Genomic DNA, 22,023 nt, shown 5'->3' with positions numbered 1-22,023 from the left:
ATCATAGAAAGTTAGAGTGTCAGTCCTCTCGTACTTAAGTCGTTATTGTGCCCTTTGTATTAAATTCGGATGCAATTTCTGTGTTTCATCATCAATAAGAAGGTGCAAGGGATACAGTAAACCTGAAGTGAAGCATCGGAATCTAAAACTGGACTCACCGGAGAGGTTCAAATCATAGAAAGTTAGAGTGTCAGTCCTCTTGTACTGAAGTCGACATTGTGCCTTTTGAATTTAATTCCGATGCAATTTCTGTGTTTCATCGACAATAAGATGGTCCAAGGGATACAGTAATCCTGAAGTGAGGCATCGGATTCTAAAACTATACTTTCAGGAGAGGTTCTAATCATAGATAGTTAGAGTGTCAGTCCTCTTGTACTGAAGTCGGCATTGTGCCTTCTCGATATCATTCCGATGCAATTTCTGTGCTTCATCGTCAAAAAGAAGGTTCATGGTATACAGTAAACCTGAAGTATGGCATCGGAATCTAAAACTGGGCTAATAGGAGAGGTTCAAATCATAGAAAGTTATAGTGTCAGTCCTGTTGTACTTATGTCAGCATTGTGCCTTTTGAATTTAATTCGGATGAAATTTCTGTGTTTCATCGTCAATAAGATGGTCCAAGGGATACTGTAAACCAGAAGTGAAGCATCGGAATCTAAACCTGGACTCACAGTGAGGTTCAAATCATAGAAAGTTAGAGTGTCAGTTCTCTGCTACTTACGTCTGCATTGTGCCTTTTGATTTTAATTCCGAAGCAATTTCTGTGCTTCATCGTCAATAAGAAGGTCCAAGGTGTACAGTAAACCTGAAGTGAAGCATACGAATCTAAAACTAGACTCACAGGAGAGGTTCAAATCATAGAAAGTTTGAGTGTCACTCCTCTTGTACTTTAGTCGGCCTTGTGCCTTTTGAATTTAATTCCGATGCAATTTCTGTGTTTCATCGTTAATAAGATGGTCCAAGGGATACAGTAAACCTGAAGTGAAGCATCGGATTCTAAAACTGGACTTACAGGAGAGGTTCAAATCATAGAAAGTTAGAGTGTCAGTCTTCTTGTACCTAACTCGGCATTGTGCGTTTTGTATTAAATTCGGATGCAATTTCTGTGTTTCATCGTCAATAAGAAGGTCCAAGGGATACAGTAAACCAGAAGTGAATCATCGAATTCTAAAACTGGACTCACATAACAGGTTCAAATCATAGTAAATTAGAGCGTCAGTCATTATGTACTTAAGTCGGCATTGTGCCTTTTCAATTTCATTCCGATGCAATTTCTGTGCTTTATCGTCAATAAAAAGGTCCATGGTATACAGTAAACCTGAAGTGTAGAATCGGAATCTAAAACTGGACTCAAAGGAGAGGTTCAAATCATAGAAAGTTAGAGTGTCAGTCCTTTTGTACTGAAGTCAGCATTGTGCCTTTTGAATTTAATTCCGATGCAATTTCTGTGTTTCATCGTCAATAAGAAGGTCCAAGGTATACAGTAAACCTGAAGTGAAGCATCGGAATCTAAAACTGATCTAATAGGAGAGGTTCAAATCATAGAAAGTCAGAGTGTCAGTCCTCTTGTACTTAAGTCGGCATTGTGCCTTTTGTATTAAATTCGAATGCAATTTCTGTGTTTCATCGTCAATAAGAAGGTTCAAGGGATACAGCAAACTGAGGTGAAGCATCGGAATCTACACCTGGACCCACAGGAGAAGTTCAAATCATAGAAAGTGATAGTGTCAGTCCTCTTGTACTTAAGTCCGCATTGTGCCTTTTGTATTAAATTCGGATGCCATTTCTGTGTTTCATCGTCAATAAGAAGGTCCAAGGGATACAGTAAACCTGAAGTGAAGCATCGGAATCTAAAACTGGACTCACAGGAGAGGTTCAAATCATAGAAAGTTAGGGTGTCAGTCCTCTTGTACTTAAGTCGGCATTGTGCCGTTTGTATTAAATTCGAATGCAATCTCTGTGTTTTATCATCAATAAGAAGGTCCAAGGGATACAGTAAACCTGAAGTGAAGCATCGGAATCTAAAATTGGGCTAACAGGAGAGGTTCAAATCATAGGAATTTAGAGTGTCAGTCCTCTAGTACTTAAGTCGGCATTGTGCCTTTTGAATTTAATTCGGATGCAATTTCTGTGTTTCATCGTCAATAAGAAGGTCCAAGGTATACAGGAAACCGGAAGTGAAGCATCGGAATCTAAAACTGGACTCACAGGAGAGGTTCAAATCATAGAAAGTGTGAGTGTCTGTCCTCTTGTACTAAAGTCGGCATTGTGCCTTTTGTATTAAATTCGGATGCAATTTCTGTGTTTCATCGTCAATATGAAGGTCCAAGGGATACAGTAAACCTGAAGTGAGGCATCGGAATCTAACACTGGACTCACAGGAGAGGTTCAAATCATAGAAAGTTAGAGTGTCAGTCTTCTTGTACTTAAGTTGGCATTGTGCCCTTTGTATTAAATTCGCATGCAATTTCTGTGTTACATCATCAGTAAGAAGGTACAAGGGATACAGTAAAACCTGAAGTGTAGCATCGGAATCTAAAACGGGTATCACCGGAGAGGTTCAAATCATAGAAAGTTAGAGTGTCAGTCCTCTTGTACTTTAGTCGGCCTTGTGCCTTTTGAATTTAATTGCGATGCAATTTGTGTGTTTCATCGTCAATAAGATGGTCCAAGGGATACAGTAAACCTGAAGTGAAGCATCGGATTCTAAAACTGGACTTACAGGAGAGGTTCAAATCATAAAAAGTTAGAGTGTCAGTCCTCTTGTACTGAAGTCGGCATTGTGCCTTTTGTATTAAATTCGGATGCAATTTCTGTGTTTCATCGTCAATAAGAAGGTCCAAGGGATACTGTAAACCTGAAGTGAATCATCGGATTCTAAAACTGGACTCACAGGACAGGTTCAAATCATAGAAAATTAGAGTGTCAGTTATGTTGTACTTAAGTCGGCATTGTGCCTTTCCAATTTCATTCCGATGCAATTTATGTGCTTCATCGTCAATAAGAAGGTCCATGGCATACAGTAAACCTGAAGTGTAGCATCGGAATCTAAAACTGGACTCAAAGGAGAGGTTCAAATCATAGAAATTTAGAAAGTCAGTCCACTTGAACTGAAGTCGGAATTGTGCCTTTTGAATTTAATGCCGATGCTATTTCTGTGTTTCCTCGTCAATAAGAGGGTCCAAGGTATACAGTCAACTTGAAGTGAAGCATCGGTATATAAAACTGGACTCACAGGAGATATTCAAATCATAGAAAGTTACAGTGTCAGTCCTTTTGTACTTAAGTCATCATTGTGTCTTTTGTATTAAATTCGGATGAAATTTCTGTGTTTCATCGTCAATAAGGAGGTCCAAGGGATACAGTGAACCTGAATTGAAGCATCGGAATCTAAAACTGGACTCACAGGAGAGGTTCAAATCCTAGAAAGTTAGAGTGTCAGTCCTCATCTACTTAGGTCGGCATTGTGCCTTTTGAATTGAATTCCGTTGCAATTTCTGTGTTCCGTCGCAAATAAGAAGGTCCAAGGTATACAGTAAAACTGAAGTGAAGCATCGGAATCTAAAACTGAACTCACCGGAGAGGTTCAAATCATAGAAAGTTAGGGTGTCAGTCCTCTTCTACTTAAGTCGGCATTGTGCCGTTTGTATTAAATTCGGATGCAATTTCTGTGTTTCATCATCAATAAGAAGGTCCAAGGGATACAGTAAACCGGAAGTGAAGTATCGGCATCTAAAACTGGGCAAACAAGAGAGATTCAAATCATAGAAAGTTAGTGTGTCAGTCCTCTTGTACCTAATTCTGCATTGTGCCTCTTGTATTAAATTCGGATCCAATTTCTGTGTTCCATCGTCAATAAGAAGGTCCAAGGTATACAGGAAACCTGAAGTGAAGCATCGGAATCTAAAACTTGACTCACAGGAGAGGTTCAAATCATAGAAAGTGAGAGTGTTAGTCCTCTTGTACTTTAGTCGGCATTGTGCCTTTTGTATTAAATTCGGATGCAATTTCTGTGTTTCATCGTCAATAAGAAACTCCAAGAGATACAGTAAACCTGAAGTGAAGCATCGGAATCTAAAACTGGACTCACAGGACAGGTTAAAATCATAGAAAGTTAGGGTGTCTGTCCTCTTGTACTTAAGTCGGCATTGTGCCGTTTGTATTAAATTTGGATGCAATTTCTGTGTTTCATCATCAATAAGAAGGTCCAAGGGAAACAGTAAACCTGAAGTGAAGCATCGGAATCTAAAACTGGGCAAACAGGAGAGATTCAAATCATAGAAAGTCAGAGTGTCAGTCCTCTTGTACTTAAGTCGGCAATGCGCCTTTTGAATTTAATGCGGATGCAATTTCTGTGTTTCATCGTCAATAAGAAGGTCCAAGGTATACAGGAAACCTGAAGTGAAGAATCGGAATCTATAACTGGACTCACAGGAGAGGTGCAAATCATAGAAAGTGAGAGTGTCAGTCCTCTTGTACTTAAGTCGGCATTGTGCCTTTTGTATTAAATTCGGATGCAGTTTCTGTGCTTCATCGTCAATAAGAAGGTCCAAGGTATACAGGAAACCGGAAGTGAAGCGTCGGATTCTAAAACTGGACTCACAGGAGAGGTTCAAATCATAGAAAGTTAGAGTGTCAGACCCCTTGTACTTAAGTCGTCATTGTGCCTTTTGTATTAAATTCGGATGCAGTTTCTGTGTTTCATCGTCAATAAGAAGGTCCAAGGGATACAGTAAACCTGAAGTGAATCATCGGATACTATATCTGGAATCACAGGACAGGTTCAAATCATAGAAAATTAGGGCTTCAGTCATCTTGTACTTATGTCATCATTGTGCCTTTTCAATTTCATTCCGATGCAATTTCTGTGCTTTGTCGTCAATAAGGAGGACCATGATATACAGTAAACCTGAAGTGTAGCATCGGAATCTGAAACTGGACTCAAAGGAGAGGTTCAAATCATAGAAAGTTAGAGTGTCAGTCCTCTTGTACTGAAGTCAACATTGTGCATTTTGAATTTAATTCCGATGCAATTTCTGTGTTTCATCGTCAATAAGAAGGTCCAAGGTATACAGTAATCTTGAAGTGAAGCATCGGAATCCAAAACTGGACTCACTAGAGGGATTCAAATCATAGAAAGTTAGAGTGTCAGTCCTTTTGTACTTAAGTCGTCATTGTGCCTATTGTATTGAATTCGGATGCAATTTCTGTGTTTCATCGTCAATTAGAAGGTCCAATGGATACAGTAAACCTGAAGTGAAGCATCGTAATCTAAAACTGGACTCACAGGAGAGGTTCAAATCATAGAAAGTTAGAGTGTCAGTCCTCTTGTAGTTAAGTCGGCATTGTGCCTTTTTAAGTAAATTCCGATGCAATATCTGTGTTTCATTGTCAATAAGAAGGTCCAAGGGATACAGTAAACCTTAAGTGATGCATCGGAATCTAAAACTTGACTCACAGGAGAGGTTCAAATCATAGAAAGTTAGACTGTCAGTCCTCCTGTACTTAAGTTGGCATTGTGCCTTTTGTATTTAATTCCGATGCAATTTCTGTGTTTCATCGTCAATAAAAATGTCCAAGGGATACAGTAAACCTGAAGTGAAGCATCGGAATCTAAAACTGGACTCACAGGAGAGGTTCAAATCATAGAAAGTGAGAGTGTCAGTCCTCTTGTACTGAAGTCGGCATTGTGCCTTTTGCATTAAATTCGGATGCAATTTCTGTGTTTCATCGTCAATAAGAAGGTCCAAGGGATACAGTAGACATGAAGTGAAGCATCGGAATCTATAACTAGACTCACAGGAGAGGTTCAAATAATAGAATGTGAGATTGTCAGTCCTCTAGTACTTAAGTCGGCATTGTGCCTTTTGTATTAAATTCGGATGCAATTTCTGTGTTTCATCGTCAATAAGAAGGTCCAAGGGATACAGTAAACCTGAAGTGAAGCATCGGAATCTAAAACAGGACTCACAGGAGAGGTGCAAATCATAGAAAGTAAGAGTGTCAGTCCTCTTGTACTTAAGTCGGCATTGTGCCTTTTGTATTAAATTCGGATGCAATGTCGGTGTTTCATCGTCAATAAGAAGGTCCAAGGGATACAGTAAACCAGAAGTGAAGCATCGGAATCTAAAACTGGACTCACAGGAGGGGTTCAAATCATAGAAAGTTAAAGTGTCAGTCCTCTTGTACTTAAGTCGGAATTGTGCCTTTTGAATTATTATTCCGATTTAATTACTGTGTTTCACCGTCAATAAGAAGTTCCAAGGTATACAGTAAACCTGTAGTGATGCATCGGAATCTAAAACTGGACTCCCAGGAGAGTTTCAAATTATAGATAGTTAGAGTGTCAGTCCTCTTGTACTTAAGTCGTCATTGTGCCTATTGTATTGAATTCGGATGCAATTTCTGTGTTTCATCGTCCATAAGAATCTCCAATGGATACAGTAAACCTGAAGTGAAGCATCGGAATCTAAAACTGGACTCACAGTGGAGGTTCAAATCATACAAAGTTAGAGTGTCAGTCCTCTGCTACATATGTCGGCATTGTGCCTTTTGAATTTAATTTAGAAGCTATTTCTGTGCTTCATCGTCAATACGAAGGTCCAAGGTATACAGTAAACCAGAAGTGAAGCATCGGAATCTAAAACTGGACTCACAGGAGAGGTTGAAATCATAGAAAAATAGAGTGTCAGTCCTCATGTACTTAAGTCAGCATTGTGCCTTTTGAATATAATTCCGATGGAATTTCAGTGTTTTATCGTCAATACGAAGGTAAAAGGGATACAGTAAACCTGAAGTGAAGCTTCGGAATCTAAAACTGGACTCCCAGGAGAGGTTCAAATCATAGAAAGTGAGAGTGTCAGTCCACTTGTACTTAAGTCGGCATTGTGCCTTTTGTATTCAATTCGGATGCAATTTCTGTGTTTCATCGTCAATAAGAGGGTCTAAGGGATACAATAAACCTGAAGTGAAGCATCGGAATCTAAAAGTGGGCTCACAGGAGAGGTTCAAATCGTAGAAAGTTAGAGTCTCAGTCCTCTTGTACTTAAGTCGGCATTGTGACTTTTGAATTTAATTTCGATGAAATATCTGTGTTTCATTATCAATAAGAAGGTCCATGGGATACAGTAAACCTGAAGTCAAGCATCGTAATCTAAAACTGGACTCACAGGAGAGGTTCAAATCATAGAAAGTTAGTGTCAGTCCTCTTGTAGTTATGTCGGCATTGTGCATTTATAAGTTAATTCCGATGCAATTTCTGTGTTTCATTGTCAATAAGAAGGTCCAAGGGATACAGTAAACCTTAAGTGATGCATCGGAATCTAAAACTTGACTCACAGGAGAGGTTCAAATCATAGAAAGTTAGAGTGTCAGTCCTCCTGTACTTAAGTTGGCATTGTGCCTTTTGTATTTAATTCCGATGCAATTTCTGTGTTTCATCGTCAATAAAAATGTCCAAGGGATACAGTAAACCTGAAGTGAAGCATCGGAATCTAAAACTGGACTCACAGGAGAGGCTCAAATCATAGAAAGTGAGAGATTCAGTCCTCTAGTACTTAAGTCGGCATTGTGCCTTTTGTATTAAATTCGGATGCAACTTCTGTGTTTCATCGTCAATAAGAAGGTCCAAGGGATACAGTAAACCTGAAGTGAAGCATCGGAATCTAAAACAGGACTCACAGGAGAGGTTCAAATCATAGAAAGTAAGAGTGTCAGTCCTCTTGTACTTAAGTCGACATTGTGCCTTTTGTATTCAATTCGGATGCAATGTCGGTGTTTCATCGTCAATAAGAAGGTCCAAGGGATACAGTAAACCAGAAGTGAAGCATCGGAATCTAAAACTGGACTCACAGGAGGGGTTCAAATCATAGAAAGTTCAAGTGTCAGTCCTCTTGCACTTAAGTCGGAATTGTGCCGTTTGAATTATTATTCCGATTTAATTACTGTGATTCATCGTCAATAAGAAGTTCCAAGGTATACAGTAAACCTGTAGTGAAGCATCGGAATCTAAAATTGGACTCACAGGAGAGTTTCATATTATTGATAGTTAGTGTGTCAGTCCTCTTGTACTTATGTCGGCATTGTGCCTTTTGTATTAAATTCGGATGCAATTTTTGCGTTTCATCATCAACAAGAAGGTCCAAGGGATACAGTAAACCTGAAGTGAAGCATCGGAATCTAAAACTGGACTCACACTAGAGGTTCAAATCATAGAAAGTTGGAGTGTCAGTTATCTTGCACTTAAGTCGGCATTGTGCCTTTTGAATTTACTTGGGATGCAATTTCTGTGTTTCATCGTCAATAAAAAGGTCCTAGATATACAGAAAACCTGAAGTGAAGCGTCGGAATCTAAAACTGGGCTCACAGGAGAGGTTCAAATCATAGAAACTGAGAGTATCAGTCCTCTTTTACTTAAGTCGGCATTATGACTTTTGTATTAAATTCGGATACAATTTCTGTGTTTTCTAGTCAATAAGAAGGTCCAAGGGATACAGTAAACCAGAAGTGAAGCATCGGAATCTAAAACTGGACTCACAGGAGAGGTTCAAATCATAGAAAGTTAGAGTGTCAGTCCTCTTGTACTTAAGTCGGAATTGTGCCTTTTGAATTTTTATTCCGATGCAATTACTGTGTTTCATCGTCAATAAGAAGTTCCAAGGTATACAGTAAACCTGTAGTGAAGCATCGGAATCTAAAACTGGACTCACAGGAGAGTTTCAAATCATAGATAGTTAGAGTGTCAGTCCTCTTGTACTTAAGTCGGCATTGTGCCTTTTGAATTTAATTCGGATGCAATTTCTGTGTTTCATTGTCAATAAGAAGGTCCTAGGTATACAGGAAACCTGAAGTGAAGCATCAGAATCTAAAACTGGACTCACAGGAGAGGTTCAAATCATATAAAGCGAGAGTGTCAGTCCTCTTGTACTTAAGTCGGCATTGTTCCGTTTGTATTAAATTCGGATGCAATTTCTGTGTTTCATCATCAATAAGACGGTACAAGGGATACAGTAAACCTGAAGTGAATCATCGGAATCTAAAACTGGACTCACCGTAGCGGTTCAAATCATAGAAAGTTAGAGTGTCAGTCCTCTTGTACTTAAGTCGGCATTGCGCCTTTTGTATTAAATTCGGATGCTATTTCTGTGTTCCATCGTCAATAAGAAGGTCCAAGATATACAGTAAACCTGAAGTGAGTTATCGGATACTAAAACTGGTCTCACAGGAGAGGTTCAAATCATAGAAAATTAGAGCGTCAGTCATCTTGTACTTAAGTCGGCATTGTGCCTTTTCAATTTCATTCCGATGCAATTTCTGTGCTTCATCGTCAATAAGAAGGTCCATGGTATACAGTAAACCTGAGGTGAAGCATCGGAATCTAAAACTGGAATCACAGTGGAGGTTCAAATCATAGATAGTTAGAGTGTCATTCCTCTGCTACATAAGTCGGCATTGTGCCTTTTGAATTTAATTCCGAAGCAATATCTGTTCTTCATCGCAATAAGAATGTCCAAGGTATACAGTAAACTTGAAGTGTAACATCCGGATCTAAAACTGGACTCACAGGAGAGGTTCAAATCATTGTAAGTTAGTGTCAGGCCTCTAGTACTTAAGTCTTCATTGTGCCTTTTGAATTTAATTCCGATGCTATTTCTGTGTTTCATCGTCAATAAGAAGGTCCAAGATATACAGTAAACCTGAAGTGAAGCATCGGAATCTAAAACTGGACTCACAGGAGAGGTTCAAATCATAGAAAGTGAGAGTGTCAGTCCTCTTGTACCTAAGTCGTCATTGTGCCTTTTGTATTACATTCGGATGGTATTTCTGTGTTTCATCGTCAATAAGAAGGTCCAAGGGATACAGTAAACCTGAAGTGAAGTAACGGAGTCTAAAACTAGACTCACAGGAGAAGTTTAAATCATAGAAAGTTAGAGTGTCAGTCCTCTTGTACTTAAGTCGGCATTGTGCCTTTTGAATTTAATTCTGAAGCAACGTCTGTCCTCCATCGTCAATAAGAAGGTCCAAGGTATACAGTAAACCTGATGTGAAGCATCCGAATATAAAACTGGACTCACAGGAGAGGTTCAAATCATAGAATGATAGAGTGTCAGTCCTCATCTACTTAAGTCGGCATTGTGCCTTTTGAATTGAATTCCGATGCAATTACTGTGTTTCATCGTCAATAAGAAGGTCCAAGGTATACAGTGAACCTGAAGTGAAGCATTGGAATCTAAAAATAGTCTCACAGGAGAGGTTCAAATCATACAAGAGTTAGAGTGTCAGTCCTCATGTACTTAAGTCAGCATTGTGCATTTTGTATTAAATTGGGATACAATTTCTGTCCTTCATCGTCAATAACAAGATCCACGGGATACAGTAGACCTGAAGTGAAGCAACGGAATCTAAAACTGGACTCACAGGAGAGGTTCAAATCATTGAAAGTGAGAGTGCCAGTCCTCTTGTACTTAAGTCGGCTTTGTGCCTTTTGTATTAAATTCGGATCCAATTTCTGTGTTTCATCGTCAATAAGAAGGTCCAAGGGATACAGTAAACCTGAAGTGAAGCATCGGAATCTAAAACTGGACTCACAGGAGAGGTTCAAATCATAGAAATTTAGAGTGTCACTCCTCTTGTAATTAAGTCGGCACTGTGCCTTTTGAATTTATTTCCGAAACAATTTCTGAGCTTCATCGTCAATAAGAGGGTCCAATGTATACAGTAAACCTGAAGTGAAGCATCGGAATCTAAAACTGGACTCACAGGAGAGGCTGAAATCATAGAGAGTTTGAGTGTCAGTCCTCTTGTACTTAAGTCGGCATAGTGCCTTTTGAATTTAATTCCGATGGAATTTCTGTGTTTCATCGTCAATACGAAGGTAAAAGGGATACAGTAAACCTGAACTTAAGCTTCGGAATCTAAAACTTGACTCACAGGAGAGGTTCAAATCATAGAAATTTAGAGCGTCAGTCCTCTTGTAGTTAAGACGGCATTGTGCCTTTTGAATTTAATTCCGATGCAATTTCTGTGTTTCACTGTCAATAAGAAGGTCCAAGGGATACAGTAAACCTGAATAGAAGGATCGTAATCTAAAACTGGACTCACAGGAGAGGTTCAAATCATAGAAAGTTAGAGTGTCTGCCCTCCTGTACTTAAGTCGGCATTGTGCCTTTTGTATTTAATACCGATGCAATTTCTGTATTTCATCGTCAATATGAATGTCCAAGGGATACAGTAAACCTGTAGTGAAGCATCGGAATCTAAAACATGACTCACAGGAGAGATTCAAATAATAGAAAGTTAGAATGTCAGTCCTCTTGTACTTAACTCGGCATTGTGCCTTTCGTATTAAATTCGGATGCAATTTCTGTGTTTCCTCGTCAACAAGACGGTCCATGGGATACAGTATACCTTAAGTGAATCATCGGAATCTAAAACTGGACTCACTGGACAGGTTCAAATCATAGAAAATTAGAGCGTCAGTCATCTTGTACTTAAGTCGGCATTGTGCTTTTTCAATTTCATTCCGATGCAATTTCTGTGCTTCATCGTCTATAAGAATGTCCATGGTATACAGTAAACCTGAAGTGTAGCATCGGAATCTAAAACTGGACTCAAAGGAGACGTTCAAATCATAGAAAGTTAGAGTGTCAGTCCCCTTGTACTGAAGTCGTCATTGTGACTTTTGAATTTAATTCCGATGCAATTTCTGTGTTTCATCGTCAATAAGAAGGTCCAAGGTATACAGTAAACATGAAGTGAAGCATCGGAAATTAAAACTGGACTCACAGGAGAGGTTCAAATCATAGAAAATTAGAGTGTCAGTCCACTTATAGTGAAGTCGGCATTGTGCCTTTTGAATGTAATTCCGATGCAATTACTGTGCTTCATCGTCAATAAGAAGGTCCCTGGGATACAGTAAACCTGAAGTGAAGCGTCAGAATCTAAAACTAGACTCACAGCAGACGTTCAAATCATAGAAAGTTAGAGTGTCAGTCCTCTTGTACTTAAGTCGGCATTGTGCCTTTTGAATTTAATTCCGATGCAATTTCTGTGTTTAATCGTCAATAAGAAGATCCAAGGGATACAGTGAACCTGAAGTGAAGCATCGGAATCTAAAACTGGACTCACAGGAGAGGTTCAAATCATAGAAAGTGAGAGTGTCAATCCTCTTGTACTGAAGTCGTCATTGTGCCTTTTGTATTACATTCGGATGCTATTTCTGTGTTTCATCGTCAATAAGAACGTCCAAGGGATACAGTAAACCTGAAGTGAAGCATCGGAGTCTAAAACTGGATTCACAGGAGAAGTTTAAATCATAGAAAGTTAGAGTGTCAGTCCACTTGTACTTAAGTCGGCATTGTGCCTTTTGAATTTAATTCTGAAGCAACGTCTGTCCTCCATCGTCAATAAGAAGGTCCAAGGTATACAGTAAACCTGATGTGAAGCATCCGAATATAAAACTGGACTCACAGGAGAGGTTCAAATCATAGAATGATAGAGTGTCAGTCCTCTTGTACTTAAGTCGGCATTGTGCCTTTTGAATTTAATTCCGATGCAATTTCTGTGTTTAATCGTCAATAAGACGATCCAAGGGATACAGTGAACCTGAAGTGAAGCATCGGAATCTAAAACTGGACTCACAGGAGAGGTACATATCATAGAAAGTTAGAGCGTCAGTCCTCTTATACTTAAGTCGGCATTGTGCCTTTTGTATTCAATTCGGATGCAATTTCTGTGCTTCATCAACAATAAGAACGTCCAAGGGATGCAGTAGACCAGAAGTGAAGCATCGGAATCTAAAACTGGACTCACAGGAGAGGTTCAAATCATAGATAGTGAGAGTGTCAGTCCTCTTGTACTTAAGCCGGCATTGTGCCTTTTGTATTAAATTCGGATGCAATTTCTGTGTTTCATCGTCAATAAGCAGGTCCAAGGGATACTGTAAACCTGAAGTGACGCATCGGAATCTAAAACTGGACTCTCAGGACGAATTCAAATCATAGAATGTTTGAGTGTCACTCCTCTTGTACTTATGTCGGCACTGTGCCTTTTGAATTTAATTCCGATGCTATTTCTGTGCTTCATCATCAATAAGAAGTGGCTAAGGGATACAGTAAACCTGAAGTGAAGCATCGGAATCTAAACCTGGACTCACAGGAGAGATTCAAATCATAGAAGGTTAGAATGTCAGTCCTCTTGTACTTAAGTCGGCATTGTGCCTTTTGAATTTTATTCCGATGCAATTTCTGTGTTTCATCGACAAAAAGAAGGTCCAAGGGATACAGTAAATCTGAAGTGAAGCTTCGGAATCTAAAACTGGACTCACAGTAGAGGTTCCAATCATAGAAAGTTAGAGTGTCAGTCCTCTTGTACTTAAGTCGGCATTTTGCCATTTGTATTAAATTCGGATGCGATTTCTGTGTTTCATCGTCAATAAGAAGGTCCAAGGGATACAGTAAACCTGAAGTGAAGCATCGGAATCTAAAACTGGACTCACAGGAGAGGTTCAAATCATAGAAAGTTAGAGTGTCAGTCCTCTTGTAGTTAAGTCGGCATTGTGCCTTTAGAATTTAATTCTTATGCAATTTCTGTGCTTCATCGTCATTAAGAAGGTCCCTGAGATACAGTTAACCTGAATTGGGGCATCGGAATCAAAAACTGGTCTCACAGGAGAGGTTCAAATCATAGAAAGTTAGAGTGTCAGTTCTCATGCACTTAAGTCGGCATTGTGCCTTTCGAATTTAATTCCGAAGCAATTTCTGTGCTTCATCGTCAATAAGAAGGTCGCAGGGATACAGTAAACCTGAAGTGAAGCATCGGAATCTAAAACAGGACTCACAGGAGAGGTTCAAATCATAGTAGGTTAGAGTGTCAGTCCTGTTGTACTTAAGTCGGCATTGTGCCTTTTGAATTTAATTCCGAAGCACTTTCTGTGTTTCATCGCCAATAAGAAGGTCCAAGGTATACAGTGAACCTGAAGTGAAGAATCGGAATCTGAAAGTGGACTCACAGGAGAGGTTCAAATAATAGCAAGTTAGAGGTGCAGTCTGCTTGTACCTAAGTCAGCATTGTGCCTTTTGTATTAAATTCGGATGCAATTTCTGTGCTCCATCGTCATTAAGGAGGTCCAAGGTATACAGTAGACCTGAAGTGAAGCATAGGAATCTAAAACTGTACTCACAGAGGAGTTTCATATCATACAAAGTGAGAGTGTCAGTCATCTTGTACTTAAGTCGGCACTGTGCCTTTTGAATTTAATTCCGATGCAACTTCTGTGCTTCATCGTCAATAAGTAGGTCCAAGGGATACAGTAAACCTGAAGTGAAGCATCGAAATCTACAACTGGACTCACAGGACAGGTTCAAATCATGGAAAGTTAGAGTTTCTGTCCCCTTGTACTTAAGTCGTCATTGTGCATTTTGAATTTAATTCCGATGCAATTTCTGTGTTCCCTCGTCAATACGAAGGTCCAAGGGATACAGTAAACCTGAAGTGAAGCTTCGGATTCTATAACTGGGCTCACAGGTGAGGTTCAAATCATAGAAACTTAGAGTGTCAGTCCTCCTGTACTTAAGTCGTCATTGTGCCTTTTGTATTAAATTCGGATGCAATTTCTGTGTTTAATCGTCAATATGAAGGTTAAGGGATACTGTAAAAATGAAGTGAAGCATCGGAATCAAAACTGGACTCACAGGAGAGGCTCAAATCATAGAAAGTTAGAGTGTCGGTCCGTTTATACTTAAGTCGTTTTTGTGCCTTTTGTATTATATTCAGATGCAATTTCTGTCTTTTATCGTCAATAAGAAGGTCCAAGGTATATGGTGAACCTGAAGTGAAGCATCAGATTCCAAAACTGGACTCACAGGAGAGGTTCAAATCACAGAAAGTCAGAGTGTCAGTCCTCTTGTACTGAAGTCGGCATTGTGCCTTTTAAGTTTAATTCCAATACAATTTCTGTGCTTCATCGTCAATAAGAAGGTCCAAGGTATACAGTAAACCTGAAGTGAATCATCCGAAACTAAAACTGGAATCACAGGAGGGGGTCAAGTCATAGAAAGTTAGAGTGTCAGTCCTTTTGTACTTAAGTCGGCATTGTGCTTTTTGAATTTAATTAGGATGCAATATCTGTGTTTCATCGTCAATAAGAAGGTCCAAGGTATACAGTGAACCTGAAGTGAAGCATCGGAATCTAAAACTGGACTCACAGGAGAGGTTCAAATCATAAAATGTTAGAGTGTCAGTCCGCTTGTACTTAAGTCAGCATTGTGCCTTTTGTATTAAATTCGGATGCAATTTCTGTGCTCCATCGTCAATAAGAAGGTCCAAGGGATACAGTAGACCTGAAGTGAAGCATCGGGATCTAAAACTGTACCCACAGAAGAGGTTCAAATCATAGAAAGTGAGAGTGTCAGTGCTCTTGTACGTAAGTCGTTATTGTGCCTTTTGTATTACATTCGGATGCAATTTCTGTGTTTCATCGTCAATAAGAAGGTCCAAGGGATACAGTAAAGCTGAAGTGAAGCATCGGAATCTAAAACTGGACTCACAGGAGAGGTTGAAATCAAAAAAAGTTAGAGTGTCAGTCCTCTTGTAGTTAAGTCGGCATTGTGCCTTTAAAATTTAATTCCGATGCAATATCTGTGCTTCATCGTTATTAAGAAGGTCCCTGAGATACAGTAAACCTGAAGTGGGGCATCGGAATCAAAAACTGGTCTCACAGGAGAGGTTCAAATCATAGAAAGTTAGAGTACCGTCCTCATGTACTTAAGTCGGCATTGTGCCTTTCGAATTTAATTCCGAAGCAATTTCTGTGCTTCATCGTCAATAAGAAGGTCCAAGGGATACAGTAAACCTGAAGCGAAGCATCGGAATCTAAAACTGGACTCACAGGAGAGGTTCAAATCATAGAAAGTGAGAGTGTCAGTCCTCTTGTTCTTAAGTCGGCATTGTGCCTTTTGTATTAAATTCGGATGCAATTTCTGTGTTTCATCGTCAATAAGCAGGTCGAAGGGATACTGTAAACCTGAAGTGAAGGATCGGAATCTAAAACTGTACTCTCAGGAGGAATTCAAATCATAGAATGTTTGAGTGTCACTCCTCTTGTACTTATGTTGGCACTGTGCTTTTGAATTTAATTCCGATGCTATTTCTGTGCTTCATCGTCAATAAGAAGTGTCTAAGGGATACAGTAAACCTGAAGTGAAGCATCGGAATCTAAACCTGGACTCACAGGAGAGATTCAAATCATAGAAGGTTAGAATGTCAGTAATCTTGTACTTAAGTCGGCATTGTGCCTTTTGAATTTAATTCCGATGCAATTTCTGTGTTTCATGGACAAAAAGAAGGTCCAAGGGATACAGTAAATCTGAAGTGAAGCTTCGGAATCTAAAACTGGACTCATAGTAGAGGTTCAAATCATAGAATGTTAGTGTGTCAGTCCTCTTGTACTTAAGTCGGCATTGTGCTTTTGTATTAAATTCGGATGCAATTTCTGTGTTTCATCGTCAATAAGAAGGTCTAAGGGATAAAGTAAACCTGAAGTGAAGCATCGGAATCTAAAAGTGGACTCCCAGGAGAAGTTCAAATCATAGAAAGTTAGAGTGTCAGTCCTCTTGTAGTTAAGTCGGTATTGTGCCTTTAGAATTTAATTCCGATGCAATTTCTGTGCTTCATCGTCATTAAGAAGGTCCCTGAGATACAGTAAACCGGAATTGGGGCATCGGAATGAAAAACTGGTCTCACAGGAGAGGTTCAAATCATTGAAAGTTAGAGTGTCAGTCCTCATGTACTTAAGTCGGCATTGTGCCTTTCGAATTTAATTCCGAAGCAATTTCTGTTCTTCATCGTCAATAAGAAGGTCCCAGGGATACAGTAAACCTGATGTGAAGCATCGGAATCTAAAACTGGACTCACAGGAGAGAATCAAATCATAGAATGTTAGTGTGTCAGTCCTCCCGTACTTAAGTCGGCATTGTGACTTTTGAATTTAATTCCGATGCAATTTCTGTGCTTCATCGTCAATAAGAAGTGTCCAAGGGATACAGTAAACCTGAAGTGAAGCATCGGAATCTAAAACAGGACTCACAGGAGAGGTTCAAATCATAGCAAGTTAAAGTGGCAGTCTGCTTGTACTTAAGTCAGCATTGTGCCTTTTCTATTAAATTCGGATGCAATTTCTGTGCTCCATCGTCATTAAGAAGGTCCAAGGTATACAGTAGACCTGAAGTGAAGCATCGGAATCTAAAACTGTACTCACAGAGGAGTTTCATATCATACAAAGTGAGAGTGTCAGTCCTCTTGTACTTAAGTCGGCACTGTGCCTTTTGAATTTAACTGCGATGCAATTTATGTGCTTTATCGTCAATAAGAAGGTCCAAGGGATACAGTAAACCTGAAGTGAAGCATCGAAATCTACAACTGGACTCACAGGACAGGTTCAAATCATGGAAAGTTAGAGTATCTGTCCCCTTGTACTTAAGTCGTCATTGTGCCTTTTGAATTTAATTCCGATGCAATACCTGTGTTCCCTCGTCAATACGAAGGTCCAAGAGATACAGTAGACCTGAAGTGAAGCTTCGGATTCTATAACTGGGCTCACAGGTGAGGTTCAAATCATAGAAAGTTAGAGTGTCAGTGCTCTTGTACGTAAGTCGTCATTGTGCCTTTTGTATTAAATTCGGATGCAATTTCTGTGTTTAATCGTCAATATGAAGGTCCAAGGGATACAGTAAACCTGAATTGAATCATCCGAAACTAAAACTGGAATCACAGGAGAGGGTCAAGTCATAGAAAGTTAGAGTGTCAGTCCTTTTGTACTTAAGTCGGCATTGTGCCTTTTGAATTTAATTTCGATGCAATTTCTGTGTTTCATCGTCAATAAGAAGGTCCAAGGTATACAGTGAACCTGAAGTGAAGCATCGGAATCTAAAACTGGACTCACAGGAGAGGTTCAAATCATAGAAAGTTAGAGTGTCAGTCCGCTTGTACTTAAGTCAGCATTGTGCCTTTTGTATTAAATTCGGATGCAATTTCTGTGCTCCATCGTCAATAAGAAGGTCCAAGGGATACAGTAGACCTGAAGTAAAGCATCGGAATCTAAAACTGTACTCACAGAAGAGGTTCAAATCATAGAAAGTGAGAGTGTCAGTGCTCTTGTACGTAAGTCGTTATTGTGCCTTTTGTATTAAATTCGGATGCAATTTCTGTGTTTCATCGTCAATAAGAAGGTCCAAGGGATACAGTAAAGCTGAAGTGAAGCATCGGAATCAAAAACTGGACGCACAGGAGAGGTTCAAATCAAAAAAAATTAGAGTGTCAGTCCTCTTGTAGTTAAGTCGGCATTGTGCCTTTAGAATTTAATTTTGATGCAATATCTGTACTTCATCGTCATTAAGAAGGTCCCTGAGATACAGTAAACCTGAAGTGGGGCATCGGAATCAAAAACTGCTCTCACAGGAGAGGTTCAAATCATAGAAAGTTAGAGTGTCAGTCCTCATGTACTTAAGTCGGCATTGAGCCTTTCGAATTTAATTCCGAAGAAATTTCTGTGCTTCATCGTCAATAAGAAGGTCCCAGGGATACAGTAAACCTGAAGTGAAGCATCGGAATCTAAAACTGGACTCACAGGAGAGAATCAAATCATAGAATGTTAGTGTGTCATTCCTCCCGTACATAAGTCGGCATTGTGACCTTTGAATTTAATTCCGATGCAATTTCTGTGCTTCATCGCCAATAAGAAGTGTCCAAGGGATACAGTAAACCTGAAGTGAACCATCGGAATCTAAAACAGGACTCACAGGAGAGGTTCAAATCATAGAAGGTTAGAGTGTCAGTCCTCTTGTACTTAAGTCGGCATTGTGAATTTTGATTTTAAGTCCGATGCACTTTCTGTGTTTCATCGTCAATAAGATGGTCCAAGGTATACAGTAAACCTGAAGTGAAGAATCAGAATCTAAAACTGCACTCACAGGAGAGGTACAAATCATAGAAAGTTAGAGTGGCAGTCCGCTTGTACTTAAGTCAACATTGTGCCTTTTGTATTAAATTCGGATGCAATTTCTGTGCTCCATCGTCATTAAGAAGGTCCAAGGTATACAGTAGACCTGAAGTGAAGCATCGGAATCTAAAACTGTACTCACAGAGGAGTTTCAAATCATACAAAGTGAGAGTGTCAGTCCCCTTGTACATAAGTCACCACTGTGCCTTTTGGATTTAATTCCGATGCAATTTCTGTGCTTCATCGTCAATAAGAAGGTCCAAGGGATACAGTAAACCTGAAGTGAAGCATCGAAATCTACAACTGGACTCACAGGACAGGTTCAAATCATGGAAAGTTAGAGTGTCTGTCCCCTTGTACTTAAGTCGTCATTGTGCCTTTTGAATTTAATTCCGATGCAATTTTCGTGCTTCATCGTCGATAAGAAGGTCATAGGGATACAGTAAACCCGAAGTGAAGCATCGGAATCTACAACTGGACTCACAGTAGAGGTTCAAATCATAGAAAGTTAGAGTGTCAGGCCTCTTGTACTTGAGTCGGCATTGTGCCTTCTGAATTTAATTCCGATGCAATTTCTGTGTTTCATCGTCAATGAGAAGGTCCAAAGGATACAGTTAACCTGAAGTGAAGCATAGGATTCTAAAACTGGACTCACAGGAGAGGTTCAAATCATAGAAAGTTTGAGTGTCAGCACTCCTGTACCTAAGTCGGCATTATGAATTTTGAATTTAATTCCGATGAAATTTCTGTGCTTCATCGACAATAAGAAGGTTCAAGGGATAAAGTAAACCTGATGTGAAGCATCAGAATCTAAAACTGGACTTACAGGAGAGGTTCAAATCATAGAAAGTTAGAGTGTAATTCCTCTTGTACGTAAGTCGGCATTGTGCTTTTTGAATTTAATTCCGATGCAATTTCTGTGCTTCATCGTCAATAAGAAGGTCCAAGCGATACACTAAACCTGAAGTGAAGCATCGGAATCTTAAACTGCACTCACAGGAGCGGTTCAAATCATAGAAAGTTAGAGTGTCGGTTTTTTTGTTTTTATGTCGTCAATGTGCCATTTGTATTAAATTCGGATGCAATTTCTGTGCTTCATCGTCAATAAGAAGGTCCAAGGTATATGGTGAACCTGAAGTGAAGCATCGGATTCTTAAAACTGGACTAACAGGAGAGGTTCAAATCACAGAAAGTTAGAGTGTCTGTGCTCTCGTACTTAAGTCGACATTGTGCCTTTTGAATTTCATTCCGATGGAATTTCTGTGTTTCATCGTCAATAAGAAGGTCCAACGTATACAGTAAACCTGAAGTGAATCATCCGAAACTAAAACTGGAATCACAGGAGTGGTTCAAATCATAGAAAGTTAGAGTGTCAGTCCTCTTGTACTTAAGTCGGCATTGTGCCTTTTGAATTTCATTCCGATGGAATTTCTGTGTTTCATCGTCAATAAGAAGATCCAAGGTATACAGTGAACATGAAGTGAAGCATCGGAATCTAAAACTGGACTCACAGGGAGGTTCAATTCATAGAAATTTAGGGTGTCAGTCCTCTTGTACTTAAGTCGGCATTGTGCCTTTTGAATTTAATTCCGATGAATTTCTGTCCTTCATCGTCAATAAGAAGGTCATAGGGATAAAGTAAACCTGAAGTGAAGCATCGGAATCTAAAACTGGACTCACAGGAGAGGTTCAAATCATAGAAAGTTAGAGTGTCAGTCCTCTTGTAGTTAAGTCATCATTGTGCCTTTTGAATTTAATTCCGATGCAATTTCTGTGCTTCATCGTCAATAAGATGGTCCCTGAGATACAGTAAACCTGAAGTGAGGCATCGGAATCTAAAACTGGTCTCACAGGAGAGGTTCAAATCAAAGAAAGTTAGTGTGTCAGTCCTCGTGTTCGTAAGTCGGCATTGTGCCTTTTGAATTTAATTCCGATGCAATTTCTGTGTTTCATCGTCAATAAGAAGGTCCAAGGGATACAGTAAACGTGACGTGAAGCATCGGAATCTAAATCTGGACTCACAGGAGAGGTTCAAATCATAGAAAGTAAGAGTGTCAGTCCTTCTGTACTTAAGTCGACATTGTGCCTTTTGAATTTAATTCCCATGCAATTTCTGTGTTTCATCGTTAATACGAATGTCCAAGGGATACAGTAAACCTGAAGTGAAGCATCGGAATCTAAAACTGGACTCTCAGGAGAGGTTCAAATCATAGACAGTTACAGTGTCGGTCCTCTTGTACTTAAGTCAGCATTGTGCCTTTTGAAATTAATTCCGATGCAATTTCTGTGCTTCATCGTCAATAAGAAGGTCATAGGGATACAGTAAACCTGAAGTGAGGCATCGGAATCTGAACCTGGACTCACAGGAGGGGTTCAAATCATAGAAAGTAAGTGTGTCAGTCCTCTTGTAGGTAAGTCGGCATTGTGCCTTTTGAATTTCATTCCGATGCAATTTTTGTGTTTCATCGTCAATAAGGAGGTCCAAGGTATACAGTGAACCTTAAGTGAAGCATCGGAATCTAAAACTGGACGCACAGGAGAGGTTCAAATGATAGAAAGTTAGAGAGTCAGTCCGCATGTAGATAAGTCAGCATTGTGCCATTTGTATTAAATTCGGATGCAATTTCTGTGCTTCATCGTCAATAAGAAGGTCTAAGGGATACAGTAGACCTGAAGTGAAGCATCGGGATCTAAAACTGTACTCACAGAAGAGGATCAAATCATAGAAAGTGAGAGTGTCTGTGCTCTTGTACTTAAGTCGTTATTGTGCCTTTTGTATTAGATTCGGAGGCAATTTCTGTGTTTCATCCTCAATAAGAAGGTCCAAGGGATACAGTAAACCTGAATTGAAGCATCGGAATCTAAAACGGGACTCAAAGGAGAGGTTGAAAACATAGAAAGTTAGAGTGTCTGTTCCCTTGTACTTAAGTCATCATTGTGCCTTTTGAATTTAATTCCGATGCAATTTCTGTGTTCCATCGTCATTACGAAAGTCCAAGGGATACAGTAATCCCGAATTGAAGCTTCGG

The sequence above is a fragment of the Schistocerca serialis genome, chromosome 2 (genome assembly GCF_023864345.2).
Source record: "Schistocerca serialis cubense isolate TAMUIC-IGC-003099 chromosome 2, iqSchSeri2.2, whole genome shotgun sequence".
Taxonomy (NCBI): Eukaryota; Metazoa; Arthropoda; class Insecta; order Orthoptera; family Acrididae; genus Schistocerca; species Schistocerca serialis.
This window is presented reverse-complemented; position numbering follows the sequence as displayed.